Raw genomic sequence first — 15000 nt, forward strand, 5'->3', positions numbered from 1 at the left:
GACCTATTCAATCTCTCCCTCTCCTCCCTCTCCTCCCTCTCCCTCACGTTCCCTCTCGTTCCCTCTCACTTCCAGAATATCCCTTAGGAAGGCATTCACCTCACCCCTCTCACCCCACTTAGGTAGCAAGTGGCCTCCTCCCCAACTCCCCCACTCACTCCTCCCACTCCTCCCACTCACCCATTGAAGGGTAGCAAGTGGCCTCTCACCCCCTCCAACTCCCCTCCCTCCCCTCACTCCCCATTGAGGTAGCAAGTGGCCTCTCACCCTCTCCAACTCCCCCATCCCCCCACTCCCCCATTGAGGTAGCAAGTGGCCTCTCACCCCTCTCCAACTCCCCACTCACCCCCACTCCTCCTCCCCTATTGAAGTAGCAAGTGGCCTCTCACCCCTCTCCAACTCCCCTCATCCCCCTCCCTCCCTCCCCTATTGAGGTAGCAAGTGGCCACTCCTCCTACTCCCCCATTGAGGTAGCAAGGGGCAGGCTTAATGAGGTCACCTGTTGATAGCTATACACCTGGTAATCGCGTCTTCTCAGGTGAGGAGTAAACCAATATATTGGAGGATATTTTTGGTGTCTTTGGTTTATGTGAAGGAAGGAAGGGAAGGAAGGAAGGAAGGAAGGAAGGAAGGGAGGAAGGAAGGAAGGGGAAGGGGAAGGAAGAGGAAGGAAGGGAGGAAGGAGGAAGGAAAGGAGGAAGGAAGGGAAGGAAGGAAGAAGGAAGGGATGAAGGGAAGGAAGGAATAATTGGTGTGTTTGGATTAAGTTAGGTTAGGTTGAGTATTAAGTCAGGTTAGATTTGGTTAAGGTTAGGTTAGGTTAGTATTAAGTCAGGTTAGATTTGGTTAAAAGCTAGGTTAGGTTAGTATTAGGTCAAGAATAGATTTGGTTAAGTTAGGTTAGGTTAGTATTAAGTCAGATTAGATTTGGTTAAGTTAGGTTAGGTTAGTGTTAAGTCAGATTAGATTTGGTTAAGTTAGGTTAGGTTAGTATTAAGTCAGGTTAGATTTGGTTAAGTTAGGTTAGGTTAGTGTTAAGTCAGATTAGATTTGGTTAGGTTAGGTTAATATCAGAGCATTGAATCAACAGGTGAAGTTAGCTAGAGAGACTCAGAGGCCGCTAAGAGATGGCGCTGTTATCAACCTCCCGTGACGTAGGTAAACAAATAGTGACGTCATCGAGGCTAGCTGAGGAAAACAGACCCGGACGTTGGGGAGACTGTGACATACATACATACATACATACATACAGTCATACATACATACATACATACATACAGTCATACATACAGTCATACATACATACATACATACATACAGGTAATGTTGCTACAAAGGTGAACTAAATTAACCGGAAGAGCAACACTAATGCCAAGGGATTTTATAACACCCACAAGATATAGATTAAAATGTGTCTATCTGTCTGTCTGTTTGTCTGTCTATCTATCTATCTATCTGTCTATCTATCTATCTATCTATCTATCTATCTATCTGTCTATGTGACTCGGGTTGATAATTGAAAGTCATTGGTAGACGATGATTTGGTAGTCGGTGGTAATTGACAGATGGGTTGATGGGTAGATTGTTGCTGATGTGGTTACTGAGAGGGGGGGGAGAGGGGTGGGGAGAGGGGGAGAGAGGGGGAGAGGAGGGGAGAGGGGGTGGGGGGAGAGGTGGGGAGAGAGGGGGGTGGGGGAGGGGTGGGGAGAGGAGAGAGGGGGGGGAGATGAGAGAGAGAGAGAGAGAGAGAGAGAGAGAGAGAGAGAGAGAGAGAGGACAATAAAGGTATTGAACAATATTGAGTCATGTTGAACGTTCATTTCACTGTTTCTGTCGACGGCCTCTCTCTCTTGTTCTTCACGACAATCCTTTCTTTCTTGTCGAACTAAATATTTCATTCTCTTCTCTCACCTTCCTCACACCCCCCCACACCCCTCCACACCTCCCCCACACCCTCCACACCCCCCCACACCCCCCTCCACACCTCCCCCCACACCCCTCCACACCCCCCACACCCCTCCATACCCCCACACCCCCACACCCCCACACCTCCCCACACCTCCCCCACACCCTCCCCCACAACCCTCCACACCCCCCACACCCCTCCACACCCCTCCACACCTCCCCACACCCCCACCCCCCACACCCCCCCACAACCCTCCACACCCCTCCACACCTCCCCCACACCTCCCACACCCCCACACCTCCCCACACCCTCCCCAACCCCACACCTCCTCCCCACACCCCCCCCACACCCCCCACACACCTCCCCACACCTCCCCCCCACACCCCTCACACCTCCCCACACCCCCCACACCCCCCCCACACCCTCCCCCACACCCCCCACACCCTCCACACCTCACACCCCTCCCACACTCCCCCACACCCCCCCACACCCCCACACCTCCCCCCACACCCCACACCTTCCCCACACCTCCCCACACCCCCACACCTCCCCACACCTCCCCCACACCCTCCACACCTCCCCACACCTCCCCACACACCTCCCCCACACCCTCACACCTCTCCCCACACCTCCCCCACACCTCCACACCTCCCCACACCCCCCACACCTCCCACACCCTCCACACCTCCCCACACCTCCCCCACCTCCCCACACCTCCCCCCCACACCCCCCCCCCACACCTCCCCACACCTCCCCCCCACACCCCCTCCACACCTCCCCCACACCTCCCCCCACACACCTCCATACCCCTCCACACCCTCCACACCCACCCTCCCCACACCTCCCCACACCTCCCCCACACCTCCCCACACCCCCACACCCCCACACCCCCACACCCTCCACACCTCCCCACACCTCCCCCCACACCTCCACACACCCCCCACACACCTTCGTTTAGCTTCTCACCTGGGCAGCGTGTGTAGTGCAGCTAAAATAGAGAATGAAGTCAAGGCAGCTATGACGACCACAGCTAAGAAGGCAGACTGTCTCAACCTGGCCTGGTACCTCTCTCAGACACGTCTCAACTCCATGGCTGAAAACAACACAGTCGATTGTTAACTGGTGGATTAGTGGAGAGAGAGAGGAGAGAGAGAGAGAGGTGTGGCTGGATTACTCCTGAAGTAATATTAGAAAGAGACAGATACATAGATAGACAGACAGATAGACAGACAGACAGACAGACAGACAGACAAACACTGGCCACACAGACAAAGAGACGCGCCGCTTACCTGCTATTCCTGTACCTGTGTTTAATTAATTATCTTACCTGGCCACAGCAACACCTTTACCTTCCTTATTTACGGTAGAAGATTGAGTGGGTTAGGTGGGTTAGTGGGGTGTAGGGGTGGGTAGGGTGGGTAGGGTGGGTTAGTGGGGTGGGGTGGGTGGGGTTAGTGGGGTAGTGGGTTAGTGGGTGGTGGGTGGGTTAGTAGGTAGGGTGGGTTAGAGGGTGGGTGGGTATAGGGGGTGGGGTGGGGTTAGAGGGTGGTGGGGTCTGGGTGGTTTGTATTGTTGTCTTTCTGTCTATCTGTCTGTCTGTCTGTCTGTCTGTCTCACACACACACACACACACACACACACAGCTTTACGCCAGGCAGACGACCGCCAGACGAAAGAATAAATTAACTCAGAATGAAGGTAATAACCCAATTAGGCCACTGAACCGGTCATTAGGATGGTAATTAGATTAATGACGATACGAGCTGAAGTGTCGGTATATAATGACTCTTGTTGGCTGATGCATTAGTGGTCAAAATCGTTGTTTTGTTATTATTATTATTATTGATAGTAGTAGTAGTAGTAGTAGTAGTAGTAGTAGTAGTAGTAGTAGCATCATCATCACCTTTCCTAAATAAATAAATAAATAAATAAACATTATCTGACCTTTACCAACCAACATATAAAATATATTCCACATGTGTCCATTACACACCTGTCAGTCATCAACCCCAGAATACCACATGTGTTTTCAGGTCTTGACACATATGTACCTGGCTTTAATAGTTAACTGATTACATATATGTTTAAGGTTTTCATGTGTGTGTGTGTGTGTGTGTGTGTGTGTAAGTAATTCTCACACCATGGAGGGGTCACTTCACAAAATCACTACAGTCACTACTGATCAAAGTTCTGACTGACAAAGATCAATATTCCTAACCTAACCTAACCTAACCTAACCTAACCCAAACTTAACCTAACCTAAATACACTAGTTCACCTCTAACTGGTGTTACGTGACCGTATCTAGTTAAGGTAGAGTCTCGGTGTAATTTTTCAGCCATTTTTAAGGCTATCTAGGTAAGAAACTTTATATAGTCGGTTATTACCCGTGTGAATCATTCTTTAGCCGGATATCACCCCTAAGAGTAACTATTTAGCCGGATATTACCCCTAAGAATCATTATTTAGCCGGATATATCACACTTACCAATAATCTTAATGATGGCTTGTGTATTGACCGGCTGCATGGTGGTGGTGAGGCCGGATAGATGTACTAAATGTAGACAACCGGATAGATTCGTAGCTGGTGTTAGACGTCCGGTTAGACGGTGATAGAAGCCGGATAGATGTAACAGAAGGTGTAGACAGAGGGATAGATGATTTTAGACAGCCGGATAGATTATATCAGAGCCGGATAGATATCAGTCAGCCGGTTAGATGCTGTAGTAGATGTAGACAGCCGGATAGAGGGATAGAGGGCTAGGTAGATCATCAATTATTCAACCAGTAGCCAGTGTGTGTGTGTGTGTGTGTGTGTGTGTGTGTGTGTGTGTGTGTGTGTGTGTGTGTGTGTGTGTGTGTCGGGTCTGGTCTTATTCACCTGCTACACACACGCCACCCCCAAAGTTTATAATCATCACTACACGTCAAAGTTTATAATCATCACTACACGTCAAAGTTTAAATCATCACTACACGTCAAAGTTTATATATTTATCGTATTTTTTTATTAATTATCTTCATATAAAAGTTTCATAATTATATCTATATGTGAAATAAGTGACCTTAATACTCCTAATGTAATCTTAATAAACTCCTAAGTACACCAAATTACCACAATCCTAAACTTTATTAAACTACAAATTATAAGAATTTTCTCAAGATTTTACATAACACAGATTAATATCCCAAGTAAATTAGGAGTAAACACTTAATCTGGCTGTAATTAATCAGGTAAATCCGATTTTCTGGAGACAAATTAAGGGTTTGAGATTTCTGTAACGCATCACAGCTCATATATATAAATATTCCTTTATTACGCCTTAGTTAAACCCAAAATACCTTAATTAAACCAAAAATACTTAAAATATACCTAAAATTTATTAATTAACCAAAATACTTAAAATATACCTAAAATACCTTAATTAAAACCAAAATACTTAAATATACCTAAAATACCTTAATTAAAACCAAAATACTTAAAATATACCTAAAAAATTATTAATTAAACCAAAAATACTTAAAATATACCAAAATTTATTAATTAAACCAAAAATACTTAAAATATACCTAAAATACCTTAATTAAACCAAAAATACTTAAAATATACCTAAAATTTATTAATTAAACCCAAAAATACTTAAAATATACCTAAAATTTATTAATTAAACCCAAGATACCTAAAATATACCTAAATTAAACGCCAAATGCTTAAAAATCCTCCCTTTAAAACAGTATCAACAATGGCTTTTTAAAATATGTTGTAAAATCTGTCTGGATGGACACAAAATCGGGAATTAAGTTCAGGAAAGTCGATTTTACGATTGGTTTAATTTTACCAACGCTGCTGCTGTTATTTCCTTCTTGTTCTTTGCAATCACACATAACTCATAATAGATAAACACTGTTATTTCCTCACTGTAACACCTAAAAAAACGTGTTATTTATCGTGATTTCAGTTGTAATAACCAAAAACGCTTCCAAACATCACAATAAAATCACATCAGCTCGTAAAAATTCACTCTAAACTAAATCCTTCACTTTAAATAACCAAATCACCGTTAATATCAATCACCAATACATCGATACACATTACGGTAGGTTATTTTTCACTGTAAGAACTTAAGAACCGGGTTATTTTGGTGGTTAACAATGATAGTATTAACACACGTTTGGCTGCTATACTTTACAACAGAAAATTCGTCTTGACATTTTAACCTGAGTTGAGTTACCACACACCTCAACCTAACCAAAACCTGGAGCTATTATCAAACCTCATCGAATACTTATCTTACAGTGAAATATATTCTTTTTCACTGTAATATCACCCCCAAAAAAACTTAATTCTCACTGCTAATATCCCCAAAAACAGTGATAAATATTAAGAATCGGTATTAATTCTTTGCTGACATTTTGGAAAGCTATCACTGCCATACGACACAATTAGCTTTAATCCCATCACTGTTCTCTAACTTCATTTGTGGATTCTTACAGTGAATTTTATTATTTTTCACTGTAATATCCTAAAAAAAACTGATTAAATTTATTATATTAGCAACAGTGATTTAAATAATAGTTTTAGGAAATAGGAATTCTCTCTCTCTCTCTCTCTCTCTCTCTCTCTCTCTCTCTCTCTCTCTCTTTTGACATTTACACACACGTCACTGCTACATTCCTCACTGGCTTAATTATATCACTGTTAAATCACTGTTAGATACTGTTAAATCGCTGTTAGATACTGTTACTCACTGTTAGATACTGTTAAATCACTGTTAGATACTGTTACTCACTGTTAGATACTGTTAGATACTGTTAAATCACTGTTAGATACTGTTACTCACTGTTAGATACTGTTACTCACTGTTAGATACTGTTACTCACTGTTAGATACTGTTACTCACTGTTAGATACTGTTAGATACTGTTAAATCACTGTTAGATACTGTTACTCACTGTTAGATACTGTTAAATCACTGTTAGATACTGTTACTCACTGTTAGATGCTGTTAAAATCTGCTGTTGAATGCTGTTGCTCCTGTTAGATGCTGTTAAATCATATTGAATACTGTTTACTCACTGTATTGGGTCACTGTTAAATCACTTTCTTAAATCTGTTGTTACTCACTGTTAGATACTGTCAAATCACTGTGAATACTGTTGATCTTGTTGAATGCTGTTCAAATCACTGTTGAATACTGGCCCAGATACTGTTACTCTCCTGTACAGATACTGTCGATCACTGTTAGAGACTATTACATTCCTGTTAGGAGGACTCATTTCACTGTCAATCTCTAATGCGTCACTGTAATTCATATATAAGATAATTGAAATGCACACACACACACACACACAGACACACACTCTCTCTCTCTCTCTCTCTCTCTCTCTCTCTCTCTCTCTCTCTCTCTCTCTCTCTCTCTCGACCAATAAGACATCACTTTCTCTTGGCCAATCAGAACTCTGCTGCATATCTTTCCTCTGCCAATCAGAAACTCCACCTATCAGATTTCACGACATATTCTATTAACCAATCACAACTTCGACCAATCGGGACCAAAATCAATTATAACCTTGACCAATCAGAATCAAGACCCATCAGAACTTAGACCAATCAGATCGCAGCATACATTAGAGTGACCAATCAGACGTGATGGTCTGCATAAGAAGATTTGGGCGTGAAAGCGGTGGCCAGGACGGGGAATCCCCTGAGCTTATACAGGTGTGAGAGAGAGAGAGAGAGAGAGAGAGAGAGAGAGAGAGAGAGAGAGAGAGAGAGAGAGAGGGGGAGGCACACACCAGACAGGAATGTGGCCGGTGATATTACAAGCTTAATACGGGCAATATACTGTGTAGAGAGTGAGGGAGAGGTGAGGGAGAGTGAGTGAGGGAGAGTGAGGGAGGGAGAGGTGAGGGAGGGACAGGTGAGGGAGGGACAGGTGAGGGAGGGAGGGAGTAAGGGGGAGGAAAGACAGAGAGCGAGGGAAGAATTGAGAGAGAAGTAGATTGAAGGAGGGAGTGGTGTAGGGTAGTGGCACTGGCCAAGGTAGTGGTGTAGGGTGGGGTAGTGGCACAGGGGTAGTGGCACTGGTAGTAGTGGCAGTGGCACTTTGTAGGGTAGTGGCACCGGCAGGGGCAGTGGGCACTGGCAGGGTAGGCAGTGGCACTGGCAGGGGTAGTGGCACTGGTAGTGGCACTGGGTAGTGGCACTGGCAGGGTAGTGGCACTAGGGGTACTGGTAGGGGTAGTGGCACTGGCAGGGGTAGTGCAGACTGGTAGGGGTAGTGGCACTGGCAGGGGGTAGTGGCACTGGGGGTAGTGGCACTGGCAGGGGTAGTGGCACTGGTAGGGGTGGGTGGCACTGCAGGGGGTAGTGGCACTGGTAGGGGTAGTGGCACTGGCAGGGGTAGTGGCACTGGTAGGGGTAGTGGCACTGGCAGGGTAGTGGCACTGGTAGGGGTAGTGGGTAGTAGTGGCACTGCAGGGTGTAGTGGCACTGGCAGTGGGGTAGTGCAGGGTAGCACTCGGCAGCAGGGTAGTAGTGGCACTGGCAGTGGTGGTAGTACCAGGTAGTAGTGGCATGGCAGGGGTAGGCAGGGTAGTGGCACTGGTAGTAGTGGCACTGGCAGTACACTGGGTGGTAGGTACTGGGCAGTAGTGGCACTGGCAGGGTAGTGGCACTGGTACGGGTAGGCACTGGCAGGGTAGTGGCACTGGTAGTGGGTAGTGGGTGGCACTGGCAGGGTAGTGGCAGGGTAGTGCAATGGTGTAGTGGTGGCAGGGGTAGGCACTGGTAGTAGTGGCACTGGCACTGGTAGGGTAGTGGCACTGGCAGTGGGCAGGTAGTGGCACTGCAGGGGCAGTGGCACTGGCCTGATATCTTCCCTTATTGTCACTCCCTGTCAGTACTATGTGTTGAGGGGAACGAGAAGTTATAGAGAGAGAGAGAGAGAGGAGAGGAGAGAGAGAGAGAGAGGAGAGGAGAGAGAGAGGAGAGAGAGAGATAAGAAGAGATAGAGGAGAGGACGGAGGGGAGAGAATTATCTTGTAGTGAAACTTTCCTTTTGGTGGAGAGAGAGAGAGAGAGAGAGAGAGAGAGAGAGAGAGGAGGTTCAGTTTGTTTTGATTAAATTTGTGTGTATAATACACAAATACATACATACATACATAAACAACATACATACATACATACATACACATACATACACACACATATATACATACATGCATACATACATACATATATACATACACATACATACATACACACACAGAACCCATCAATAACAACTCACACCAACCCACTCAAACTAAACCAACACGACTCAACCCACTAAACTAACACGACTCAACCCACTCAAACTAACACGACTCAACCTACTAAACACATTGACCAACCCACCAACCAACACGACTCCAACCCACTAAACCAACACGACTCAACCCACTAAACTGACACGACAACCCACTAAACTGACATGACACATGACTCAACCCACTAAACGACAAACCAACACGACTCAACCCACTCCAAACCAACACGACCAACCCACTAAACTACAACACGACCAACCCACAAACTAACACACACCAACCCACTAAACACAGTCTAACACGACTCAACCCACAAACCGACTCAACCCACTAAACTAACACGACTCAACCCACTAAACCAACACGACCTCAACCCACAAACCAACACGACTCCAACCCACTAAACTAACACGACTCAACCCACTAAAACTAACACGACTCAACCCACTAAACCAACACGACAACCCAACCCACTAAACTAACACGACTCAACCCACTAAACTAACAACAAACGACATCAGACTCAACCCACTCAAACTAACCGACTCCAGCCCACTAAACCAACAATCACGACCAGCCCACTAAACCAACACGACCTCAACCCACTAAACCAACACGACTCAACCCACTAAACTAACACGACTCAGCCCACTAAACCAACACGACTCAACCCACTAAACTAACACGACTCAGCCCACTAAACTGACACGACCAACCCACTAAACTGACACGACTCAACCCACCAAACTGACACACGACCAACCCACTAAACTAACACGACTCAACCCACTAAACAACAATGACCAAACTAACACGACTCAACCCACTAAACTAACACGACTCAGCCCACTAAACTAACACGACTCCAGCCCACTAAACCAACACGACCAACCCACTAAACCAACACGACCTCAGCCCACTAAACTAACACGACTCAACCCACTAAACTAACAACACGACTCAGCCCACTAAACCAACACGACTCACCCCACACTAAACCCAATTAAACCAACACGACTCAACCCACTAAACCAACACGACTCAACCCACTAAACTAACACGACTCAACCCACTAAACTAACACGACTCAACCCACTAAACTAACGACTCAACCCACTAAACTAACACGACTCAACCACTAAACTAACACGACTCAACCACTAAACTAACACGACTCAACCCACTAAACTAACACGACTCAGCCCACTAAACTAACACGACTCAACCCACTAAACTAACACGACAGCCCACTAAACAACACATCAGCCCACTAAACTAACGACTCAACCCACTAAACTAACACGACTCAGCCCACTAAACTAACACGTCAACCCACTAAACTAACGACTCAGCCCACTAAACTAACACGACTCAGCCCACTAAACTAACACGACTCAGCCCACTAAACTAACACGACTCGCCCACTAAATAACACGACTCAACCCACTAAACTAACACATCAACCCACTAAATAACACGACTCAACCCTCAAACTAACACGACTCAGCCCACTAAACTAACACGACTCAACCCACTAAACTAACACGACTCAACCCACTAAAACCAACACGACTCAGCCCACTAAACTAACACGACTCAGCCCTCAACAACGACTCCAGCCCACTAAACTAACACGACTCCAGCCCACTAAACTAACGACTCAACCCACTAAACTAACACGACTCAACCCACTAAACTAACACGACTCCAGCCCACTAAACTAACACGACTCAGCCACTAAACTAACACGACTCAGCCCACTAAACTAACACGACTCAACCCACTAAACTAACACGACTCAACCCACTAAACTAACACGACTCCAGCCCTAAACTAACACGACTCAACCCACTAAACTAACACGACTCAACCCACTAAACTAACACGACTCAGCCCACTAAACTAACGACTCACCACTAAACTAACACGACTCAACCACTAAACTAACACGACTCAACCCACTAAACTAACACAACTCAACCCACTAAACTAACACGACTCAACCCACTAAACTAACACGACTCACCCACTAAATAACACGACTCAACCCACTAAACTAACACGACTCAACCCCACTAAACTAACGACTCAACCCACTAAACTAACACGACTCAACCCACTAAACTAACACGACTCAACCCACTAAACTAACACGACTCAACCCACTAAACTAACACGACTCAACCCACTAAATAACACGACTCAACCCACTAAACTAACACGACTCAACCCACTAAACTAACACGACTCAACCCACTAAACTAACACGACTCAACCCACTAAACTGGTACACCAACCCACTAAACTAACACGACTCAACCCACTAAACTAACACGACTCAACCCACTAAACTAACACGACTAACCTAATACACGACCCACTAAACTAACACGACTCATCCCACTAAACTAACATGACTCAACCCACTAAACTAACACGACTCAACCCACTAACCAAACGACTCAACCCACTAAACTACACGACAACCCACTAAACTGACTCACTGACTCACCCTTTATCCCGAGAAGAAAAAAATACAAAAATTATCCTTCGTTCAACTGAGGCACAAAGACTAAACTTATCCCTTTATTAGTTTTCCTAAGTACTAAAACTCTTTCCTTACCTTAGATATAACTTCCTTTATTATCTTATACCTTCCAGTTCCTTTTAGGGAGGAAAAATGGAATGAGATCGTTTCATAAGTGGAATTGGCCCGTTTGGTGGGTTTAATTAATAAGATGGCCCTGAGGTGGCAATATCCATCTCGGGCCTCATTGGTGGTTTTCTTGGATACTAAATCACACAGACTTGCCGTAAGGTTGTCCTCGACGGTGATTGGTTGTCTATTGCTTCAGGGTCGTTGATTGGTTGACGGGTTTGGAGGACTAATTCTCACAGGGTTCAGAACTCCTTATTAAATGTTCCTATGTTAAATTTTCCTCGTAAATAATTGTTGTTATGATAGTTGTTGATGTGGGTGCTTCAGCAACAGCCAATTAAACCCTATACGACCTCAAATGGCTATAGATGTTGTTGTAGTTATGAGTTTGTTGATGTAATTGGTTTTAGTTTAATTGCTGCCAGGTTGTTAGAATTGTTGTTACTATAATTGTTGTTGTAATAATCGTTGTTACTATAATTGTTGTTGTAGTAATAATGGTTGTTGTCGTTACCAGCACACGGGTCACTGTTTACTGTGTCGTCAGGGTTTTCAGATTAAATGCGGATTCATCGACCATCAGCTGACAAAAACACGACACTGACGGTACATTAGAGGCCACAGGGACAAGTTTGTGTGATCTTTCCTCCCTCTTTCCTTCCTCCCTCTTTCCTCCCCTCTTCCTCCTCCCCTCTTCCTCCTCCCTCTTTCCTTCTCCCTTCCTCCTCCCCTCTTTCCTTCTCCCTTCCTCCTCCCTCTTCCTCCTCCCCTTTCCTCCTCCCCTCTTTCCTTCTCCCCTCTTTCCTTCTCCCTCTTTCCTCCTCCCCTCTTTCCTCCTCCTCCTCTCTTCCTTCTCCCCTTTCCTCCTCTCCCCTCTTTCCTTCTCCCCTCTTTCCTCCTCCCCTCTTTCCTCCTCCCCTCTTTCCTCCTCCCCCTTCCTCCTCCCTCTCTTCCTTCTCCCCCTTTCCTCCTCCCCTCTTTCCTCCTCCCCTCTTTCCTTCTCCCCCTTCTCCTCCCTCTTTCCTTCTCCCTCTTTCCTCCTCCCTCTTCCTCCTCCTCCCTTTTCCCTCTCCCTCTTTCCTCCTCCCTCTTTCCTTCTCCCTCTTTCCTCCTCCCCTCTTTCTCCCTTTCCTCCTCCCTCTTTTCCTCCTCCCCTCTTTCCTCCTCCTCTTCCTTCTCCCCCTCTTTCCTCCTCCTCTTTTCCTTCTCCCTCTTCCTCCTCCCCTTTCCTTCTCCCCTTCCTCCTCCCTTTTCCTTCTCCCTTTCCTTCTCCCTCTTCCTCCTCCCTCTTCCTCCTCCCTCTTTCCTCCTCCCCTCTCCTCCTCCCTCTTTCCTCCTCCCTCTTCCTTCTCCCTCTCCTCCCTCTTCCTCCTCCCCTTCCTCCTCCCTTTCCTCCTCCCTTCCTCCCTTTCCTCCTCCCTTCCTCCCTCTTTCCTCCTCCTCCCTCTTTCCTCCCCTCTTTCTCCTCCCCTTCCTCCTCCTCTTTCCTCCTCCTTTCCTCCTCCCCTCTTTCTCCCCTCTTCCTCCTCCCCCTCTTTCTCTCCCCCCTTTCCTTCTCCTCCCCTCTTCCTCCTCCTCCCCTCTTTCCTCCCCTCTTTCCTTCTCCCTCTTTCCTTCTCCCCTCTTTCCTCCTCCTCCCTCTTCCTCCTCCCCTCTTTCCTCCTCCCTCTTTCCTCCCTCTTCCTCCTCCTCCCTTTTCCTTCTCCCCTCTTCCTTCTCCTCCCCTCTTCCTCCTCTCTTTCCTCCTCCCCTCTTTCCTCCTCCCCTCTTCCTCCTCCCCTCTTTCCTCCTCCCTCTTTCCTCCCCTCTTCCTCCTCCCCTTTCCTCTCCCTTTCCTCCTCCCCTCTTTCCTCCTCCCCTCTTTCCTCCTCCCTCCTTCTCCTCTCCTCTTTCCTCCTCCCCTCTTTCCTTCTCCTCTTTCCTTCTCCCTCTTCTCCTCCCCTCTTCTCCTCCCCTCTTTCCTCCCCTCCGACTCTCCCATCTCCCTTCTTCCCTCACCCCATTTACTGTGTGTGTGTGTGTGTGTGTGCGTGTGTGTGTGGGGTTTCGCTTCACTTCCTAGGTTTCTTTCGAGGCTTCATCTGTGGGCTCCACTTTAAAGGTCATATATCAGGGTTTCACTGAAGTGTTGGTTTTAGTATAGGTTTCTAATTATGGAACCCCGATAAGAGGCTTGAGGTTTTTTTATGTACTTTCTAACGAGGTTTCTAATGAGGGTTCGTCTAAATACAGGTTTCCAATTAAAGTTTTCTAAAGACTTCTCTAATTAGGGGAATCATATGAGGTTTTTAAATTGGTTTTCTAAATAGATCTTCCTAAATGTTAAATATCCCCTAATTTTTTTTCCAAAATTGACCTAAATTTATAAATACCAAAAAAATTCAGGAGATAACATTATGTAGATGAGCTTTAATGGGTAGTTAACATAGATGAGCTTTAATGGGTAGTTAACATAGATGAGCTTTAATGGGTAGTTAACATAGATGAGCTTAGGGGTAGTTAACATAGATGAGCTTTAATGGGTAGTTAACATAGATGAGCTTTAATGGGTAGTTAACATAGATGAGCTTTAATGGGTAGTTAACATAGATGAGCTTTAATGGGTAGTTAACATAGATGAGCTTTAATGGGTAGTTAACATAGATGAGCTTTATGGGTAGTTAACATAGATGAGCTTTAATGGGTAGTTAACAAAGATGAGCTTTAATGGTAGTTAACATAGATGAGCTTTAATGGAGTTAACGTAGATGAGCTTTAATGGGTAGTTAACATAGATGAGCTTTTATTGGTAGTTAACATAGATGAGCTTTAATGGGTAGTTAACATAGATGAGTTTAATGGGTAGTTAACAGATGAGCTTTAATGGGTAGTTAACATAGATGAGCTTTAATGGGTAGTTAACATAGATGAGCTTTTAATGGTAGTTAACATAGATGAGCTTTAATGGGTAGTTATAGATGAGCTTTAATGGGTAGTAACATAGATGAGCTTTAATGGGTAGTTAACATAGATGAGCTTTAATGGGTAGTTAACATAGATGAGCTTTAATGGCAGTTAACATAGATGAGCTTTAATGGGTAGTTAACATAGATAATGTTAACAGATAAGGATGTTTTGAGAGATGCTG

General features: G+C 45.4%; 1 long non-coding RNA gene across 1 annotated transcript in view; it reads right to left on the reverse strand.

Moving 5' to 3' along the window:
* The window catches only part of LOC121867672, a 56065-nt gene that overhangs the window by 9729 nt on the left and 31336 nt on the right, over nucleotides 1-15000 (reverse strand). The window contains exon 2 of the long non-coding RNA XR_006089211.1: nucleotides 2873-2999. This is a non-coding gene — a long non-coding RNA (uncharacterized LOC121867672). The remainder of the gene's footprint in view (nucleotides 1-2872; nucleotides 3000-15000) is intronic.

Source organism: Homarus americanus, unplaced genomic scaffold (genome assembly GCF_018991925.1).
Source record: "Homarus americanus isolate GMGI-L3 unplaced genomic scaffold, GMGI_Hamer_2.0 scaffold46583, whole genome shotgun sequence".
Classification (NCBI taxonomy): domain Eukaryota; kingdom Metazoa; phylum Arthropoda; class Malacostraca; order Decapoda; family Nephropidae; genus Homarus; species Homarus americanus.